The following is a 21565-nucleotide window of genomic DNA, read 5'->3' as shown; positions in this document are numbered from 1 at the left end:
AAAACAGTAGAGGGGCAGGGGGCTGAGGTGTTAAAACTCACAGCTGACCTAAATGTTTATAAGTACTATAAGCAATCAACTGAAAGCTCTACTTAATGTAACACATAACATGATGATAATAGCTGTGATGTGTTAATGGCAGCTGATAATGATGAATGACTCCCTCTGAATGGGTCCATAATGGCTTGTTAAGCATAACAATAGAAAGACAGGACAACATAAATTCATGCATTTAAGAGGCACACTGCAGAAAGAAAAAAAGGGATCATTTCTTTGTATTAAACTAATATTAAATTGGTAAACAGATCCACAAAACACATGATTACACACAGAGAAGAGGTTTAAAGAAGCTGGCATTAGTGGAAATGGTCTCTTTCATACAACTTGTCAATGTTTTGTACACCTAACACATACAATATTTTAAAACTATACATCTAATACATATGACTGACTATTTTAATACTAAACAACTAATGTTTTTTAAGCCTGATGCTTTTAATATAATATTTTAATCAGTAAACAACAACATCTAATGGGTTTTGTACACCTAACACTTATAATTGCTTATTTTATCACTAAACAACAACAAAAACAACTCAGATGTTTTGCCTACGTTATACTGATGAATAGTTTAACGTCTGGGATTCCAAGAAATATCATTTATTCACGTAAACACAATTGTAAACACTTGTTAAACACGTTTAACAAACCTACAACGAAATCTAACGTTACCAGAACACATTCCCTACAACAAACACTTACAGTTTTACTACATTTTATAAAATCGGTGTAATTTAATTGAGAAAAAGGAGATTATAAACATAAAACAGTGTTTACACAGGCCGTTTACTGAACGCTGCGCTGTATACAACGACACACGCACCAACAACGCTGCTACCTTAATCTTTAAACGCCAAACACAAATCGTAAAAGTCTTACTAAAGTCTAAGCAATGAACGAGAAGCAGCACTTACCTTTTAATCGTTGTCTGTTCGCTGTAGAACTGAGAAAAAGAGAACGAAGCGACTCGTTTTAGAGGAGCCATTGTAAGGCCCGCCCCCTGAAACATTCACAGCCGTCGGCCAATCAGTCGTTAGCACCTCCCACAGTTTCAATGTGTGGCCATTGTCAGACAGCCATCGGCGTTAACACATCCCACTGTTTCAATGACGCACTTTGTTTGCGTCTCCGGGCCAATCATTGAAGCAGGAATTGAAACAATTGAAACAGGCCAAGTTGAAACAGGCCAATGAGAAGCACTAGAGAGGCGGGAATTGTGAAACACTTAAGCGCGAAGATCGCTCGGTCAGAGGAACAAAATATGCTCCCATCTAGACGTCATCTCTTTCAGGGAAGACCCTGCATTTTTCAACAAGATAACGCCAGACCACATTCTGCAGCAATCACAACATCATGGCTACGTAGGAGAAGGATCCGGGGACTGAAATGGCAGCCTGCAGTCCAGATCTTTCACCTGTAGAGAACATTTGGAACATCATAAAGAGGAAGGTGCGACAAAGAAGGCCCAAGACGATTGAACAGTTAGAGGCCTGTATTAGACATGAATGGGAGAGCATTCCTATTTCTAAACTTGAGAAACTGGTCTCCTCTGTCCCCAGACGTCTGAGTGTTGTAAGAAGAAGGAGGGATGCCACACAATGGTAAAAAATGGCCTTGTCCCAACTTTTTTGGGATTTGTTGACGCCATGAAATTTTGAAACAACATGTTTTCCCTCTCAGTTTAAACTTTTGATCTGTGATCTGTGTTCTATTCTGAATAAAATATTAGATGTTGGCACCTCCACATCATTGCATTCAGTTTTTATTCACAATTTGTTTAGTGTCCCAACTTTTTTGGAATCCGGTTTGTTTTAACACGCTTACCTTCAGCTAACAAACATGCTTCAGTTAACCCTACAAGTTCAGCAAGCTGTGCAGATGCGGGCTGTGGTATTACTTCAGCTGTTTTGACTACAAATTCTGTCGCTTGAGCTTTTACTACTGCATAGCCACCACTCAATATATCTCCCACTCGGTAACAGGAACCATCTATCCAATACTCCATATCTGCTTCAGACAATGGGAGGGCTTGCAAATCTGACATAAGCTTTGAGTACCTCTCTGCTTCATGTACACAGTCATGTGGCTCACCATCCTCTGGAGTGTGCAAGTTCTCAGCTGGATTACTGTGACACATCTCGCTAGGGTGATATCTTCTTGTTCTAGGAGCCTATAATACTCTCTAAATCTAGGCATAGTTAACGTGTATTTGCCATGGTTTAAAAGATTTCTGAGACTATGCTGGGTAAGTATTGTCACTGGATAACCCATTGTGACTGATGATGCTTTATCAGACATCAAGTACACTTCCACCATTGCCCTGTAGAACAGTGGTGAGCCCCTGTCCACTTCTGAATAATCCATAGAATAATAAGCAATCGGTTGAGGACTCGTTTCAGTGCCTGTTGGCTGACAAAGAATCGCACATGCATATTTACCTCCAGTAGCCTCCGGTGGCCGCCTTCATGTGGACTGGAGCGGCCTGGGTGGCTGCCTTCTCGGGGACAGGAGCGGCCTGGGTGGCTGCCTTCACGGGGACCGTGACACATAATTACCAATTATGGCAGCTAAACTAAAACTAAACTAAGTAAACTGAGAAACTATATAAAATAAGCACATGAATACAATTATTTTTAAATTTTATTTTATTCAGTAATTTTTTTCATTGGATTAGACAATGGGCAGCCGGCCAATAGGGTGGCTGTTTACAGTTAGGGTTAGGGATAGGGCTGTGATAACATATTGCTGAGCAGATATGCAGGGAAATTTTTTGATTGGAGAACGAGAAGTTATTTGCTGAATTAAGACTTTAGCAATGTTTAAACGCTGTAGCGACTATACTAAAGCTAACTTTGTATTTTCATGTACTTTGAGTCAAATTAGCAGTTACTGTGTTGGCTGACAAAGAATCGCACATGCATATTTACCTCCAGTAGAAGTCGACACATATAATAAGAAATTCTTAGAGTAGTCAGAAAGTGCTAATGCTGGAGACTCTTGTAACCTCTGTTTTATAGTCTCAAATGCTAAAAGGCCATCCTGCATCCAGGAAAGATTACAGTGAAGTTGGGCATTCCCTGTATCTTTAATCATAGCTCTCAAAAGTCCTGTTAAACTTGCATAATCCTCTATCCATGCTGAGGAATAGCCAGCAGTACCCAGAAATGTCATCATCTCTCTGACTGTTCTAGGCTTAGGAGCCTTGCGAATAGCCTCTAACTGCTTTTCAGAAATACTTCTGTGTCCCTGTGTTATTGTCTGACCTAAATAAACTACAGTCTTCTGACAATTCTGCAGCTTTTTCTGAGAGACCTTATGCCCCTTTTCTGCTAGCATCTGTAACAACGTTATTGACTCTTTGTGACATGTTTCCTCATCTGGTGCACATAGAAGAATATCATCCATATACTGAATGACAGTACTTTTTAACAGCTGATCTACTTCAGTTAGATCATCCTTCAATACTTTATTGAAAATGCGAGGACTATGTTCATATCCTTGCGGTAATCTCTTATATACATAGAACTGTTCCTTATATGTAAATACAAATAAGCCCTGACTTTCTATACTAAGTGGAATATGGAAAAATCATTCATTCATTCATTCATTCATTATCTGTAACCGCTTATCCAGTTCAGGGTCACGGTGAGTCCAGAGCCTACCTGGAATCATTGGGCGCAAGGCGGGAATACACCCTGGAGGGGGCGCCAGTCCTTCAAAGGGCAACACAGACACACTCACACATTCACACCTACGGACACTTTTGAGTCGCCAATCCACCTACCAACGTGTGTTTTTGGACTGTGGGAGGAAACAGGAGCATCCGGAGGAAATCCACACAGACACAGAGAGAACACACCACACTCTTCACAGAAAAAAAAAAAAAAAAAAAAAAAGAGCCTGATTCAGCTGTGGTTGTGGTACTGACAGAATTAACGGCTGACTCTGTATAACCAGTGCTTGCTTCTTTTCCCTCTTCTTGTTATCCACAAGATGTATGTGTAAGAGGTATGTGATTTAGTTTTCTGAGGGTTTCTTGGTCCTGTGTTTTATGATCATTTTTCTTTTTCCTATATAGCTCTACTTGATGGGCTATATGATCCATATAAACACTCTTTGCCATGCTTCCAAGGCCAACTGTTATGAAACACCGGGTGGACTGACAGAGACGGATGCACACGCTAAAACACAGTTACTTTTATTTACAAAAAGAATAACAAACTAGGACTAAAAAACAAAGGAAACGACTTGACAACAAATGGAAACGACGACATGAACGAAACCAGGAATAGCAGAGACAGACTAGACTGGGCAAAACAATGATAGGAAATACAATACTAGACAGGGAGAGCAAAACAAACAAACCTAGACAGGGATAGCTGAACAGACAAACCTAGACATGGAGAGCGAAAAAATACTAAGAATCGGAACAAAACAATACTAGGACTTGGAACGAGGAAACGACAGAGACAGACAGACCGGACTAAGCAACAAGACACGGAAACAATTGAAGCGAAACAACAAGACTTGGAGGAATGAAATGAATGACCGATAACCAGGAAATGACACAAGGGAACTTAAATACATGATACAGATGAGACACACCTGGAACAGATAATGAGAGGGCAGGGTAACAAATGAGACACAGATGAGGAGGAGGAACAAAGGCGAGACTAGGGCGGAGAAAAGAACAATAACAAACAGAGGAAAACAGACATGACAGGACGAGGGCGTGACACCAACCACCTCAGCCAGTTTGCTTCTCACTGGCAGGGGCAACCCCTTCTGTAATTTGGCTCGCAAAATTGACTGCTCCATTTGATTTACGTCCGGGTCATTTCCTGTGGCATTTCTCCATACCTGATGGACTCTTGACACATAGGCTCTCAAGTTTTCTTCCTCTCCTAAAGGCTCAATCAAAATATTATCTGGATGCACATTTGTCTGAAAGGTGTCTCTCATTCAACCTCTATTTGCAGAAAACAGCTCTGGATCATTCACAGCTGTTCCTATATATCGATTAAGTCCTGCTTTCTGTAGAATCTCTTCCATGGCTGGAACTCCCAGGAGATTTGCTAACAGTCTCTTAATATCCCCTATAGCAGGCTGAGTTCCCACCAGAATCTCTTCCAACTTTGAAATCCATGGATGTGCTCCATCTTTCAGAGTAGGTAACTTTTCAAGGATATCAGACATATCTGTATTCTGCCAAGGCTTGTATTCCAAACTCTGTCCTTGGACAATCACTCAGATGTCTTCCCTTTCCTTGGCCGCAATACATATTTCCTGTCCAGTTTTTGAAAGCCTTCATTTCTTAATTTTCTTTTCTGTATCTGCAACTCCTTTAATTGTGTCTCCAGCACTTTTCGGCTTTCTGAGCTAATAGCATTGTTCATGACATGACAGGCATTGGTCTATACTTCTGTCTACTTCTCTTAAAGCTTTCTGTTTGTCCTCTTCTATTCTTGTACTGGATGTTGCAGGAAAAAATCCTCTTGTAGGGAAGGAAGCCTTGTTCTCTGAATCATCATTGCTGTCTTTGTTATCAGTTGTGTCAGAACTCTTGTCACCTGAGTCTTCTTTCCTCCTAGTTGCATCTCCTCTTTTTTCAGCTCTAGCCAGGATCCGTCTGACTACAGGGTCGTATCCACCCATGATCTCCTCCGACTCACTCAGATCATCCTCATCTCCACTTTTTTTCCTCCTGATTCTTTGCTTTCCTTTAGTTTGCAGGCGTAGTGTTCTTTTCTGGCTTTTGGAAGTTGAATATAGCTTTACTGTTGTATCTGCTTGTCCTGCTTCTATTATATGGTCATCCTCATCTTTAATGTGATAGCTACCCTCTTGACTGATCACTGTGAGCTGGGGATAGATTTGCTCAATTTTCACCTCCTTCTCATAAGGTGGGGGCCTCTTAATTGAGTCCACATGTGAAAAAGTTTCTTTAATTGCTGCCATCTGTTTTTCTATTTCTTCTGCATTTTTCTCTCTCTTTTCTTTTGCAGCTTTTATTAGTTTTCAAATAACTTTATTTTATTGTTCAAATAACTGGAGAATGCCAAGCTCCACTTGTCTCTTTTCCTTACGTTTCCCTTTTTTCTGATTAGCTTTGTACATAGAAACAAGCACCTCCATTACTTTGATTACATCTGGGTTGAGAGTCCCCTCTATTGGCCAAGGCTGGTCTATGTCAGGCCATCTTTTATGCCACTTTTCTGATATTTGGGAAATGCCTTTAATTAGAGGATTATTTTTCTTAACTATATCCACAGGAGTGATTCCTTTTGATAGCTTAGTGCCCATTTTTGACATAATAATAGCTCTTACTGGTCGCTTAATATAACTTTATATACTAATACTAATTACTAAACTTAAATTGCATAAACTATTTAAATATTTCTCCTCTACTCCTTTCAGGTATTATCATTCATGTACTGCAGTTAATAGAAATACAAACCCAAACTGAATTTGCCAACTTCAGAGGAATTGAAACTTAATATGTCCCCTTTTTCTTATAGGTATACACTCAGATACTGTTATCCTACGTCTTCCCTTAATAACCCAGCAATAAATAAATCCAACCCCATATAAGGCTCAAAAGCACTCCTGCAATACAACAATCCACTATTTATCTAACAATTGCACACAACACTTCACCTTAAGGAAGCAATGAAATTCAACAGTAATCCCCAAAACAGCTTAGATTAGAGAAGACCATGATCAAACAACTCATCTTTGAATACAACTCATTAATAACACTTAATAAAAAGATGAACCAAAGAAGTATATTATCTTAAGACATGAGCTGCATCAGTCAATCTGTTGCCAAGCCTTTCTTTTAATGCAATAACATGTGTTATACATGGGAAGTAATTGAATGAACCCTATTTCTCAAAACTATTCTCATGCTAACCTATATATATATATATATATATATATATATATATATATATATATATATATATATATATATATATATGAATAATGATAGCTATATTCATTATACATACATGTAATTAAATGCAGCTTTTGTGAAAAGAGTTTATGGATTATCACTGGCCTTGATTATGCACATTCAGCTGCTCATTAGTGATGTCAGTACCTCTTTCCGATGCATACAAGCCAGCTGCCTTTTCCACTTTCTCCTCTCATATACCATAGAATAAGACAAGAACAGACAGGAATTTAGAATCTAAATGAACCCTAATATATCCATTAACAACATACAAAAACATGTTCATTTGATTAACACACTTTATCTGTCAACACTTTAGAACTTCCATAGCATTTTGTCATTCTTTTATCAGGGCAAGATTATTTTAATAAAATCAAAAAACATTGTTACGACCCAGTCTAGGGTTGAGCAGTAACAGAATGTGGTGTGTGTTGGAATTAATGTATGAGAAAGGATTAACTGTAACAAAGATGTGAAGGTGAAAAAAGGACACAAAAGGAAACACAGAATATATAATGAATAGAATATATATATTGTAGATATGATATTTACAATGACCCAAACACCAGTGAACTTCAAGATGGCCTTATGCCGACAGAAACAACAAACAAACACCCCTCCTAACTGACCCACAAACAGCTCTAACTTACTTTTGTGAAACAAAAGGAAACAAAAGACAATAGATTAGATTCAACTTTATTGTCATTGTGCAGAGTACAAGTACAGGGCCAATGAAATGTAGTTAGCATCTAACCAGAAGTGCAATATATAACATTATTTACATAATTTACATAAAGTGCAGTTGTGATTATTTACATAAAGTGCAGTTGTGAAATGACATTATGATTATGGATTGTGATTAAAGTGCAGTTGTGATATGACATTGTGATTATGGAAGTTAAAGTAACCATATATACATATTGAAATATAAAACATGTAAACAAAGTAACATTGTGTAGGTGATGCATTAAGTACTGAGGGATAAATTAAATACAACTTTACAGAAGGTGCAATGTAATGATTGTGCAATGTTTGTGGTTGACTGTGCTGTTTTTACCACCCGCTGGAGAGCTTTGCGGTCTGCAGCACAGCAACTGCCGTACCATACAGAGATGCAGTTGGTAAGTATGCTCTCGATGGTACAGCGGTAAAAGTTCACTAGTATCCTGGGAGACAAGTGAGCTTTCTTCAGACTCCGAAGAAAATAGAGGCGCTGCTGCGCCTTTTTGATGAGGACAGAGGAGTTCAAGGACCAGGTGAGATCATTGGAAATGTGGAGACCAAGGAACTTGAAACTGGACACCTGATCCACTGCAGTTCCGTTGATGTAAATGGGGGCATGAGCTTGGTTCCTAGTCCGTCTAAAGTCCATGATCATCTCCTTTGTTTTGAGCGTGTTTTGTACCAGGTTATTGTTGTGGCACCACAATGACAGATGCTGTACTTCATCCCAGTAGGCTGTTTCATTATTATCTGTAATCAAGCCTATCACTGTGGTGTCATCTGCGAATTTGACTATGGTGTTTGAACCATAGGCAGGTACACAGTCATGGGTGAAGAGAGAGTACGGAATCGGGCTCAGAACACAACCTTGTGGAACGCCAGTGTTCAAGGTGATGGTTGATGAATGAAGGCTGCCTAATCTAACAGATTGGGGTCTGTTAGACAGGAAGTCTAAAATCCAGTGGCAGAGTGATGTGCTGATACCCAGTTGGTTGAGTTTGGATATCAGCATAGACGGAATCACTGTGTTGAATGCAGAACTGAAATCGATGAACAGCATTCTCACATATGAGTTCTGACAGTCCAGGTGGGTTAGTGCAGTGTGTAGTGCTGTTGAGATAGCGTCCTCAGGTGGATCTGTTGCTACGATAAGCAAACTGGTGTGGGTGCAGCGTAGCAGGCAGGCAGGATTTCAGGTGGGAAAGAACTAGTCTTTCAAAGCACTTGGAAATTATTGGGGTGAGTGCTACAGATCGAAAGTCATTTAACTCTGAAGCAGTAGAGTGCTTAGGCACAGGCACAATGGTGGCAGACTTAAGTATGGATGGTACAGCTGCCTGGGCAAGCGAAACATTAAAAATGTGAGTGAAGACACCCGCAAGTTCCACAGCACAAGCTCTTAGCACACGGCCAGGTACACCATCAGGGCCAGCTGCCTTCCGTGCAAGTGGGTTGTCGTCTGGTGGAGGATGGTTTATTGAAGATATCTTGTTGCCCTGGTCGAACCGAGCATAGAAATTGTTCAGCTCATCAGGGAGTGAAGCACTGTTGGTAGATGGAACAGAGTTGGCTGATTTATAGTCACTCAGGATGTGAATTCCCTGCCACATACGCAGGGAAGTAAAGTGCTCCTCAATCCGGCAATGCTTGGCTATAGCTATTCCTCTCCTCAGGTTAGCTCTGGCCAAGCTGTATGCTTCCCTGTCTCCTGATCTGAAGGCAGCATCTCTGGCTTTGAGCAGAGTGCGAACCTCTCTGTTCATCCAGGGCTTCTGATTAGGGAATGTTATTATTGTCTTTTGTGGTGTCACTCTGTCCTCACAGTTGTTGATGTGTTTCAGGACAGAGTTAGTGTAGGTGTCCAAGTGGATGTGTGAGCCTGTGGTGGCTCAGGCAGCATACTCACTCCAGTTGGTGTGCTGGAACTGTTGCTGAAGGAAGGAGTCAGCCCCATCCATCCAGATCTTTACAGTTCTGGTTGAAGGCTTAATGCTCTGCATGACTGGAGTGTATTTGGGAAGCAGGAACAAAGAAAGATGATCGGAAAGTCCAAGATGGGGGAGGGGTGTTGTTTTGTATGCATTTGCCACGTTTGTATAAACTTTGTCCAAAGTTTTTTGTCCCCTTGTGGTGCAGGAGACATTCTGAAAAATTTTTGGTAGTCCAGATTTAAATCAGAGTGGTTGAAATCTCCTGATACAATAAAAGCTCTGTCCGGGTGTGTATTTTACAATTTGGTGATAGAAGCACAGAGACACTCCATAGCCGAGTTAGCATTAGCGTCAGGAGGCACGTAGACTACGGCTGAAACAATACAGCTGAACATTCATCATTTAATACAGGTAGAAGGGTCTGCATTTAATGATCAGGAACTCCAGGTCTGCAGAGCAGTGGGTTTCCACAACAACAGAGTCCGTGCACCACGCTTTGTTTACGTAGATACAGTTTCCTCCGGCCCGGGTCTTGCCCGTAGTCACGCTTGACCGGTCAGCTCTGAACAGCGTTCGTCCCTCCATTTCCACCACGCTGTCCGCCACATCGTCCCTTAGCCACGTTTCCATGAAGAACATTAAATTACAGTCCCTGAGCCATCTCTGTGTGAGATTACCTTACCTTACTCCCTATCTATACACAGAAACACACACAAAACCCACTCCCAAAACAAACGGCAGCCAACCCTACTCTGGTGAAATATATACACAGTGTTTATAATACTTTACAAACAACAGATCTAACGTCAGTATTCAAAAAGTGGCAAAAACAAACTCGTAGTCCAAGTAGAAAATCACAAAGTCAAAACCAAGCAAACACACAGAAGTCAATATACAATATACACAACACAAATCACAGAGCACAAAACACGGCTGACTAGCAGCGTACACACAGACGTATTTATGATTCCTGCCGAGATGACGTAGAAGAAATGGTGACAGACAGAACACATGGGCGGCGTGGTGGCTTAGTGGTTAGCACGTTCGCCTCCCAGTGCTGGGATCTTGGGTTCAAGTCCCATCTGGGTGGAGTTTCCATGTTCTCCCCATGTCTGCGTGGGTTTCTGGTTTCCTCCCACAGTCCAAAAACATGGAGGGTAGGTGAATTGGCTTCTGTAATAACTGTCCTGGTGTGTGAATGAATGTCTGTATGTGTGAGCCCAGATATTGGCACCAGATTGGCACTCTGTCCTGGGTGAAATCCTAGTGCCCGATGCAGTCCTCCAGGTGGACGGTCGTTCCTGGTCGAGAGTACGCTGTGCGCGTTTGGCTGCCGCTTCTCACCAGTGTGTGTGTGTGTGGATTGAGCGTTCTGAGCAGTGTGGATTGTAAAGCGTCCTTGGGTGTCTAGAAAGGCGCTATATAAGTGTAAAGATACATACATACATACATGGACTGGATGATGGACCGGACTCAGGACGATAAACAAATACACGAACTGGAATATGGAATGAACTCTAGATGGATGAACAAACACATGGACTGGAACAGATTGCAGAACCTAGAATTTTACAGAGATAGGGAGAGAGAGAAAAAACATACACATACACAGCGCAGCGTAACACCCCCTCCCACAAATACAAACCCATAGTGGGAACAGAACATTAACACCTAGACAGAGCATCTGCAACAACATTATCTACACCCCGCTTGTGACAGATAGACAAACAGAAACCCTGAAGTGTGAGAGACCAACGCATTAATTGCTGGTTTGAGTTACACATACGGCTAAGGAAAGTTAGTGGATTGTGGTCAGTGTAAATGGTGACTGGAACAGAACTATTACCAATGTATACTTCAAAGTGTTGAAGTGCTAATAATAAGGCAAGTGTCTCTTTCTCTATGGTGCTGTACATTAACTGATGTTTTAAAAACGTCTTAGAAAAGAAGGAAACCGGATGGTCAATGTGATCTTCACCTTCTTGTAAGAGGACTGCACCTGCTCCAGTATCACTTGCATCTACCTCTAATTTAAAAGGCTTATTAAAGTCAGGTGCTGCAAGCACAGGGGCATTACTAAGCAGCAGCTTCACAGCGTCAAAAGCTGTCTGACACTCAGACAACCAAACAAAAGGGACGTTCTGTCTCAGAAGATTGGTAAGCGGCAACACTAAAACAGAGAAATGTTTACAGAAACATCTATAATGTCCAGCCATACTTAAGAAACGTCTTAGTTCACGCCTTGTCTTAGGAACTGGGAAAGCATTAATGGCTTGCACTTTGGCATCTAATGGCTTCACCTGACCCTGACCTACTATTTTCCCAAGGTAAGAAAAAACTCCTCCACCAAATTCACATTTTTCTAAATTCAGAACAAGAGAAGCTTTATGTAAAACTGATTCTAAAATTTCCAGGTGCTGGTCCCATGTGTCAGTATATACCACAACATCATCTAGGTAAGCTGCACAGTTAGGTAGATCACCCAATACATGATTCATTAATCTCTGAAAAGTGGCAGGTGCATTTCGGAGTCCAAAGGCCATGACTGTGTATTGCATAAAAGTATCTGGAGTGACGAAGGCAGAAATCTCTGAAGCACGAGAGGTAAGTGGCACTTGCCAATAACCTTTTAGTAAATCAAGTTTTGTTACAAACTTTGCAGAACCAACTTGATCAACACAATCCTCCATGCGGGGCAGAGGAAAAGAATCAGGCTTAGTGACTGCATTAACCTTTCTGAAGTCAGTACAGAAACGGTAAGTACCATCTGGCTTAGGTACCAACAATCAAGGGGAGGACCAAGGGCTAGAGCTGGGTATGGCAAGACCATTTTTAAACAGATACTGTGTTTCTTGTTTTAAGATAGCACGCTTAGCTGGATTCATACGATAAGGGTGTTGTTTAATGGGACCATGATTGCCAACATCAATGTCATGTTCAATTACAGAGGTACATGAGGGAACATCAGAAAACAAAGAAGGATATTTGTATCTGCCTGGATATCAGAAGGTAAATGAACTATTTTATTATCTAAGTGTAGAAGTGCTTCTGAATTGGGCAAACGGGCACATGGGAGACTATAGCGACCTGTGTGTAGTTCATCAGATTCGGGAGAATAATCAGTGGGAGACACATTTGCCACAGAGGCAACTACGAAGGAAGAAGACAGATGAGGGGCACGAGAGAGATAAGGCTTTAAAAGGTTAATGTGGCAAACATGACCTTTTTCTAACCGGAGTCATAATTAAATAATTTGTGTCACCATTTGTGGGACCAGCAAAACGAGTGTGTAGGGAGGAGCCTACCACAGGCAGCAAAACTAAAACCTGGTCACCCACCTGAAAAGAACACTGCACTGCGTCTCTGTCGTAGCGCTCTTTCATTTTATTTTGGGAGGACTCTAAAGCACGTCTGGCAACATCATGAGCTAACCTCATGCACTCTCTAAGGGAACGAACATACTCTAGGACAGGCTTGGCATGTGTATGCGAACTGGGGGACAACCACTGCTCTTGGAAGGCCTTTAATGGACCTCTTATCACATGGCCAAACACTAGCTCAGCAGGACTAAACCCAGTTGACTCCTGCACAGCATCTCTAAACGCATATAAAAGGAGTGGAACCCCCTCATCCCAGTCCTTACCAACCTCAAGACAGAAAGTTCTTAACATGTTTTTAAGAGTTTGGTGGAAACGTTCAAGTGCGCCCTGTGACTCTGGGTGATATGCACTAGACACCTGATGTTTAATGTTAAGCTCTTTTATTACTTGAGAAAATAGCTGAGACATAAAATTGGAACCCTGGTCAGACTGTATCACCTTAGGTAAACCAAATGTAGTACAAAACTTAATCAATCCTTAACAATAACTTTTTAGTATTAATGTAGTAGCAGCACACATTAAAGTAAGTAAATAACTGCTCCCTGAGCAAGATTTTGGCAAAGGGCCCACACAGTCAATCAGCAGACGTTCAAATGGTTCACATGTTATCTGTATGGGGTGAAGTGAGGCAGGCTGAATAATTTGGTTAGTTTTCCCCACGAGCTGACATGTATGGCAGGTGCGACAGAACTGGGTAATGTTGTTAACTTTGCTGTGTTGTGAAGACAGGTGATGGAAAATAATCTCCACAGACACGGTTAAAGGTGTAAATACATCTTTATTTACAGGAACAGTTCTTAAGGATCCCGTGAGAGAGTTTTCCAATTCAGTGCGCGCACATCTCTGGTCTCTGCCCCATTCTCTCCTTCTCTATCTTCTCTCTCTCCTCTCTAACCTCTCTCCCCCATGTCTATTTTCTCTCTCCCCGCTCTTGGCTAGGACCCTGATCTATATGGTTCTTGCTCCTCTCCAAGTATGGGGAACGTAGAGGTTTGTTTACATTTGCATGTACTAAGGGAGGGGTCAAATTTATAGTCTCCTACCCTCACTGACAGCTTATCCTAAACATTTCTCTTTGTGGAGCACAGACACAGAGCATGCATTTAAACATATGAAACAGTGAACATTCTTTAATACTGCACTTAAGGCCTTGTGTTTAAATATACCTCAGTAACATCAGACTTAACTGTGGGCCAAAAGAAATACCTAAGAACATTCTGATACGTTTTACGAATGCCGAGATGTTCAGAACAGGGATGGTCATGAGCTAGGGACAAAACTTGTGATCTAAAGGGCTGGAGAACAACTATTTGACACACATCAGCACAACCATCCAACGAAGAAGGGGGAGACACACAGGACACAAATACACACATTCACTCACACACTCACACCTACGGACACTTGAGCTGCCAATCCACCTACCAACATGTGTTTTTGGACTGTGGGAGGAAACCAGAGCACCTGGTGGAAACCCACGGAGACACAGGGAGAACTCACCACACTCCTCACAGACAGTCACCCGGAGGAAACCCACGCAGACACAGAGAGAACACACCACACTCCTCACAGACAGTCACCCGGAGGAAACCCACGCAGACACAGAGAGAACACACCACACTCCTCACAGACAGTCACCTGGTGGAAACCCACGCAGACACAGGGAGAACACACCACACTCCTCACAGACAGTCACCCGGAGGAAACCCACGCAGACACAGAGAGAACACACCACACTCCTCACAGACAGTAACCCAGAGGAAACCCACGCAGACACAGAGAGAACACACCACACTCCTCACAGACAGTCACCCGGAGGAAACCCACGCAGACACAGGGAGAACACAACACACTCCTCACAGACATTCACCCAGAGGAAACCCACGCAGACACAGGGAGAACACACCACACTCCTCACAGACAGTAACCCGGAGGAAACCCACGCAGACACAGAGAGAACACACCACACTCCTCACAGACAGTCACCTGGTGGAAACCCACGCAGACACAGAGAGAACACACCACACTCCTCACAGACAGTAACCCGGAGGAAACCCACGCAGACACAGAGAGAACACACCACACTCCTCACAGACAGTAACCCGGAGGAAACCCACGCAGACACCGAGAGAACACACCACACTCCTCACAGACAGTCACCCGGAGGAAACCCACGCAGACACAGAGAGAACACACCACACTCCTCACAGACAGTCACCCGGAGGAAACCCACGCAGACACAGAGAGAACACACCACACTCCTCACAGACATTCACCCGGAGGAAACCCACGCAGACACAGGGAGAACACACCACACTCCTCACAGACAGTCACCCGGAGGAAACCCACGCAGACACAGAGATAACACACCACACTCCTCACAGACAGTCACCCGGAGCAGGAATCGAACCCACAACCTCCAGGCCTCTGGGGCTGTGTGACTGCGACATTACCTGCTGCACCACCATGCCCCCCCTATATAAATATTAATTAATGATTCCTATATATGTCCCTATTTGGAGTTTTCCACAAAAAGATGCTTGGACCCAAAAATTTCATAACACACACCAGGAAATTACAGTCCTCATAAAAGTGGCTCATAAGCTTCCAGTTCCCTCTTTTTTCAACAGGAGCGGAGAGATATTTTGAGATCCTCACACCCCACTTACTCAACACAACAAAGAGTAGGGGCCAATACCCCCCTTAAAAACACACACACACACACCTCAGACTCAACAACCTGGAGGCACAACCCAGTCTCACTAAGCATCCAGCCAATTTAACTTAATAGCATGCTTTAACCTCTGTCTTATTATCCTTTTTATTACTGCAGTATACTTTATTCCTCTTATTTTCTCTATTTCCTTTTCTGCTTTATATTTTTTCTTATTATTCTCTATTTTTCCTTGGTTTAACTTATTTACTTGTCTAAATACCCCTGGGCCCAGGGCATATTACTTTACTTTTATGCCAATCCCACAATTAATCAAAGCTTACTTTCACGCAGTGGCTAGAACATGTCTTGCCGTTAAAAAGACATGGGCCCCCTCTTTATAATCGCGCATGGTGTTTTATAGCTCACCTTATCATTACTAATTAACCTTTCCTATAGTTGTACTTCAACTTTTCCTTTCCTCTTTTATATTTACCTTAACTTCTTTTACTCTTTACTTCAACTATTTTACCTTAACTTCTTTTACTTTAATTTCTATCTTTATTTTACTTGAGTCTACCCAAATTTAGAATGTAAAATCTTCCTCAACACCAACAATTCCACTATTTTTACAAATGATTCTAATATGGTGCAACGTCACAGTCCCCAAACAGCTCGAAACCAGCTGTAATGTGCTGTTTTGTGTTCTGTTTTGTATTGTTTCTGTTCTGTGCGCCCCCTGTGTGTGGTGGGGTCTGTTCGAGTGAAAAGGAGAATGGGTGTTTTCATGAAATAATCCAGAGTAGCCTGTCTGCATAAGGCTCCACAATGTAAATGAACTGTTGCAGCATGTGTGCTTTAACTACAGCAGTAAGTGTTGTGTGCACATGGGACTTTTATCTGTGAAAACTATGGAAACCACTTTCCTCCAGATGAAATAAAATGATTTAAACACACCTCTTTTTTCATTATTAAGTAATGAAAAAATATTTTTAGATTTTATCTAATCATTCTGAGATAAGTCAATATTTTGAGATACTATCTCAATATTAATAGAGGGTAGGTGCAGTAACGCACCTTAGAGAGGAAACTACAGAGAAATCTGAAGACACAATAAGACAAACAAACATCCATCAGACAAACGACTTAGTATCTCAGACTAATGACTTAATATCTCAGACTAACAACTTAATATCTCAGACTAACGACTTAATATCTCAGACTAACGACTTACTATCTCAGATTAACAGACTTAGTATCTCAGAGTAACGATTTAGTATCTCAAAATAATGGCTTAGTATCTCAGACTAATGGTTTAGCATCTCAGTCTAATGACTTAGTATCTCAGACTAATGACTTAGTATCTCAGACTAATAGCTTAGTATCTCAGACTAATGGTTTAGCATCTCAGAGTAATAATTTAGTATCTCACGCTAATGGCTTAGTATCTCAGACTAATGAGACAGCAACTTAATGATTTTTTTTTACATGCAGTTGGAATGGGCTTCCATACTTCCTATACTCCTGTGATTATCTGAAGGAGGAATGTTTTTAGTGTCTCATCAAGGCCTTCCTATTTTGTTGTGATGTAAATCCGTAAATTAAGATAAATCATTGTGTCATTTGTAAACACAAAATGATGTACATGAAACTCCAGGGCAGCAGTTTAGTGAATAACATGAATTTATTGTTTTTTTTTTTTTTATTATTTCTGATTAATTTATCAGTTTTACCCTGATGCACATGTAACTACACAGCCGTGTCAGAACAAGTTCGGCTTTAGTCCCAGAATATTTCATTCACCTTCAGAAAAATCAACATTATTAATTGTTACACAGTGTCTTCTCATGTAAACGTAGTTAGATTTTCAAACCAAATCTCTTCCCACAAAGAATAAATTAGACAAGAACCAAACAGTGTGCCCTAAACCAATCAACACCTAACAAATGTCCTTTGATTGTTTCCCATGAGAGATAAGTAATGTGGAAGTCCATCCATCTAGTATGTTCACAACACTTTAATCAGTATATATGTCTGCAGCACACCTACCTGTATCATGTTCATTGTACATAGTACAGTTTAGCAATATACTCACCCAAACTTCACACACTGTAGATACCATAGATACAGTATATCCTGTTCCTATCACTTACTGTTTATTGCACTTCTAGTTAGTTGCAAAACTGCATTTCGTTGCCTTGTACTCATACATGTGTAATGACAATTAAGTTGAATCTAATCTAATCATGTACAAAGGCTTTGAAAATAATAAAAAAACAATAATAAAATACTCTACTGAGTAAACACATTCACCAGTAAAACGTTAGATATACAATCTATAGCACTGGTTCCATAAACTGAAAAACTAAACAAGGGAAGTAATGCCTCTGTTAAATGCTACAAGACATTGACTACAAATGCCCAAATTTCTGCACACAGATGTGTATACCACCAATTAGAATTCATTTACCTGTATAACAAAACAAAATGCTAATTCTAAGGAAAAAATAATGAATAAAGTGAGGTTGAAACCAACTATGTAAAAATTAATCATGACAGTTTTGTTCCTTACATTGTCTTCTGTTTATTCTGTGGCATTTTAGAGGCATTACTTCTTGACAAGTATCCCAGTGGACAAGGATCCTGTGTGTTCTCCACCCAGATAGGGGCGTGGTCACCACCCAGAGAGAGAATGGGGTCACCATTCAGAGAGGGGGTGTGTCATTCAGAGAAGGAATTGGGCCACTACTCAGAGACGGAATGAAACACAGTGGACACTTGCTGGGGTCAGAGGAGTTTGTTTTCAGGGAGAACAGATGTCAAGTGAACAGCGGCCTGCATCCAGATCTGTCTCCTGTGGTCATTTTACAACGTACAACAAACATGTGTTCTACATCTAACACATCTGTGGCAGTGAACACACACACTAGTGCACTAGGGGCAGGGAACACACACCCGGAGAGCCATCTCTGGCCAGCTGGGAATTAGATGCCTTGCTTAAGGGCCCCCCTGTGAGGAGAATGTGCTGTTCCTTCACTCCCACCTCCCTCATTTCTTCTGCCGGTTGTGGGGATTGAACCAGCGACCTTCTGGTCCCAAACCTGCTTCTCTAACCAGTAGGTCACAGCTGCCCCTTACATTCTTTCGTCAGCGTCAGTAAAGGAAAGGGGATGGAGCTCAGAAGGAAACTCACCTCCGTCTCCACTTTTCTGGAGCGAGCCGCAGGCGTCAGCCTTTAACTGTGTTCATATTTACACAGTACAGTCCAGTTCAGAGACAGCACTGAAATCTGTTCTTTCTATAAGAGAATCAACAGAGCACAGATTCCTGCTTCAACTGCCTTTGTCTAGAGATCTCAGTGCTATGTGGGTGTTATACATTCCATCAATGTCCGGCATCAATCACTCAGAATTGAAGTAAAAGCACAGAGCAGGTATTCTCAGTTCTGTGGAGGGGGGGGGGGGTGTATATTTACATATGTATGACAAAAAACAGCAATCTTTAAATTCCTGAATGGACTTTTACATCACTTCAATGTAAGAAAGGCACTATATAAATTAAATGAAATCTGAAATAAATTTATTTTAAAGTGTAACATGTCAAACCACTTCTGTTCACACTGTTTAACTGACTAAGTTCATCCTGGGTTTATCATTTCTGTCTTTTTCACTCAGATCTGATTCTGGGATTTTGACTCTTGTAGTGAAAATGTCAGTGAGTCTCCACAGTCTCCTTCTGTTTCACAGCAGATGTTCCACTAGGAAGAGGATTGAGCCAGTCAAGTTCCTTATCAATTTTAACCCTCTCAGGACTCTCCTTTGTGCTCGTGGAGGTGCCTCACTGTGGCTCCTGTGAGGACAGAGAGATTCCAGAAGAACATCTTTGTCAGCGTACGGCATCTTTCACTCAGATTAACACTTAATCTACACCATAGTGCTCTTTATACCCTCAGTGCATTAGCTGATGAAGTCTTAATATTATTTAAAATACATTAAACAGCAGGGGAATCTTAGAGATGCTTTACTTTCACTTTGACAAATGAAAATCAATATGTGAGCGGTCAGTGTTCTTCCAGCGGTCACAGTTCTTCCACTGTTCACTCAGAATTTATTTGTGGAGAGAAGAGTGGTTTCCAATGATCTTTTACCTTCAAAATGATTTGTCTTGATTTATAGATTTGCATCACAGTAACTCCTCTCCAGAAGCGAATGTATTTGAAATTTCAAAGTATTTTCAGCAACATTTGATGTATTTGCTGAAAATACTTTGAAAATAGAGCACTGTTACTGTGATGTAGATCCATAAATCAAGGTTAATCATGTCACCTGAGAAACAGAAGATGTTGTAAATTAAACTCCAGGGCAGCAGTTTAGTGAATAACACAGATTTATTGTTTACTGCATGCTTTAATATTGAAATGACAGTAAGTGACTTCACAGCCGTGTCCAGAACAGGTTCAGCTTTAGTCCCAGAACATTTCATTCATCTTCACCAAAGTCAGCACTGTTCTGTTACATCACGCTTCACACAGACTCTTACGGAGTAGAGCACAGTTAGAGTTTAAAACCAAACCCCACCACACACAAAGAATAAATCAGACTATGGAATAGAATATAGAGTAATACACGTCGCCCCTAATCAGCAGAAAATAGTAAGAACTCAACATCCTCCGGCTGTTTCCCTGAGGGATGTCTGCTGTAGGAGTTCTTCAACATGTGGAAGGTAAGACTGGCTTCGTGGTGTAGAGGTGAGGAAGGTTATGGGTTACACTCTCTGATCAGGATGCCGTACGGACGGATAGACTCCTCCACGATCTCCTTCTGTTCCTCCGCAGACGTTCCATGAGGAACAGGAATGAGCCAGTAGTCTTTCATCTTAGTGATGACCCTCTTCTGAGGGTCGATCCGGTTCTGCATCATCACCTAGTACGTCTTTCCGCTTGTCTTGGACGTGAACTTTTTAGAGTAACCCTCTGCTGTGTTAATGCTGGGAGTGGAGTAGATCCCTCGCCCATGAACCTCCCTAGGCCCTGGTTTGTAATAGGAGCAACTAATGCATTTCGCTCCCTCGATGCTGGTGCCGTGGAAGGAAACAGGCCACTCTCCATCTGAAGAGGATCTACTCCATCCATATGTCCCCAGCCATGTGTTCCCATCAGGATACTTATCTCTCACCTTCAGGGCGAAGTGGTACCAGCCCCAGGGTTCTGTGTACGGTTCTCCACCTCGAGAACAATCATCAGAATCAGAACCTTGTCTGAAATCGTAGTCAAAGCCTGGGTCTAAGAACTTCTCCAGATCCACAAAGATCTCATTCCTCAGATCTGTGATTTCAGAATCTCCACCACACCCACAGTTCAAACACTTTTTGTTATACACAGCATGCAGGAAATTTCCAACATGCAGTTCTTTATAAGGGTATGTCCCATCGTGCTCATAGTGGTGCCTCACTCTGGCTCTAGTGAGGGCAGAGAGAGCTTCAAGAAGATCTGCTTTGTCCAGCATCTTTACCTCAGATTAACACTGATCTACAGAACAGCTCTATTTATGCTGCAGATCAGAGACCGAAAGTGTCAATCGGGAGGAGCCAGTCTATTGTTTTTGGCATCAACCACTTAAAAAACTGCTCTTAGTCATCAGCCATTACATCAGCCAGTCTGATCAGATGTTGTTAAGTTTAACCCCTCGGTGTTTTCACAGTGTCCTTTATCTTTTAGAACTTGAGACACAAGTGTGATGTGAAATCATGTCATTGTGAGATATTTTTTCAAAATGCATTTTGAATGTTGTTGTTTTCTTTTCTTTCTGAAAATATTGTGTGTTAAATCATCTATAAAGCTATAGAAAGTGTGTAATGAACAAAA

Source organism: Hoplias malabaricus, chromosome 3, assembly GCF_029633855.1.
Source record: "Hoplias malabaricus isolate fHopMal1 chromosome 3, fHopMal1.hap1, whole genome shotgun sequence".
NCBI classification, from domain to species: Eukaryota; Metazoa; Chordata; class Actinopteri; order Characiformes; family Erythrinidae; genus Hoplias; species Hoplias malabaricus.
The sequence above is the reverse complement of the archived record's forward strand: the minus strand, read 5'-3'. Positions refer to the sequence as shown.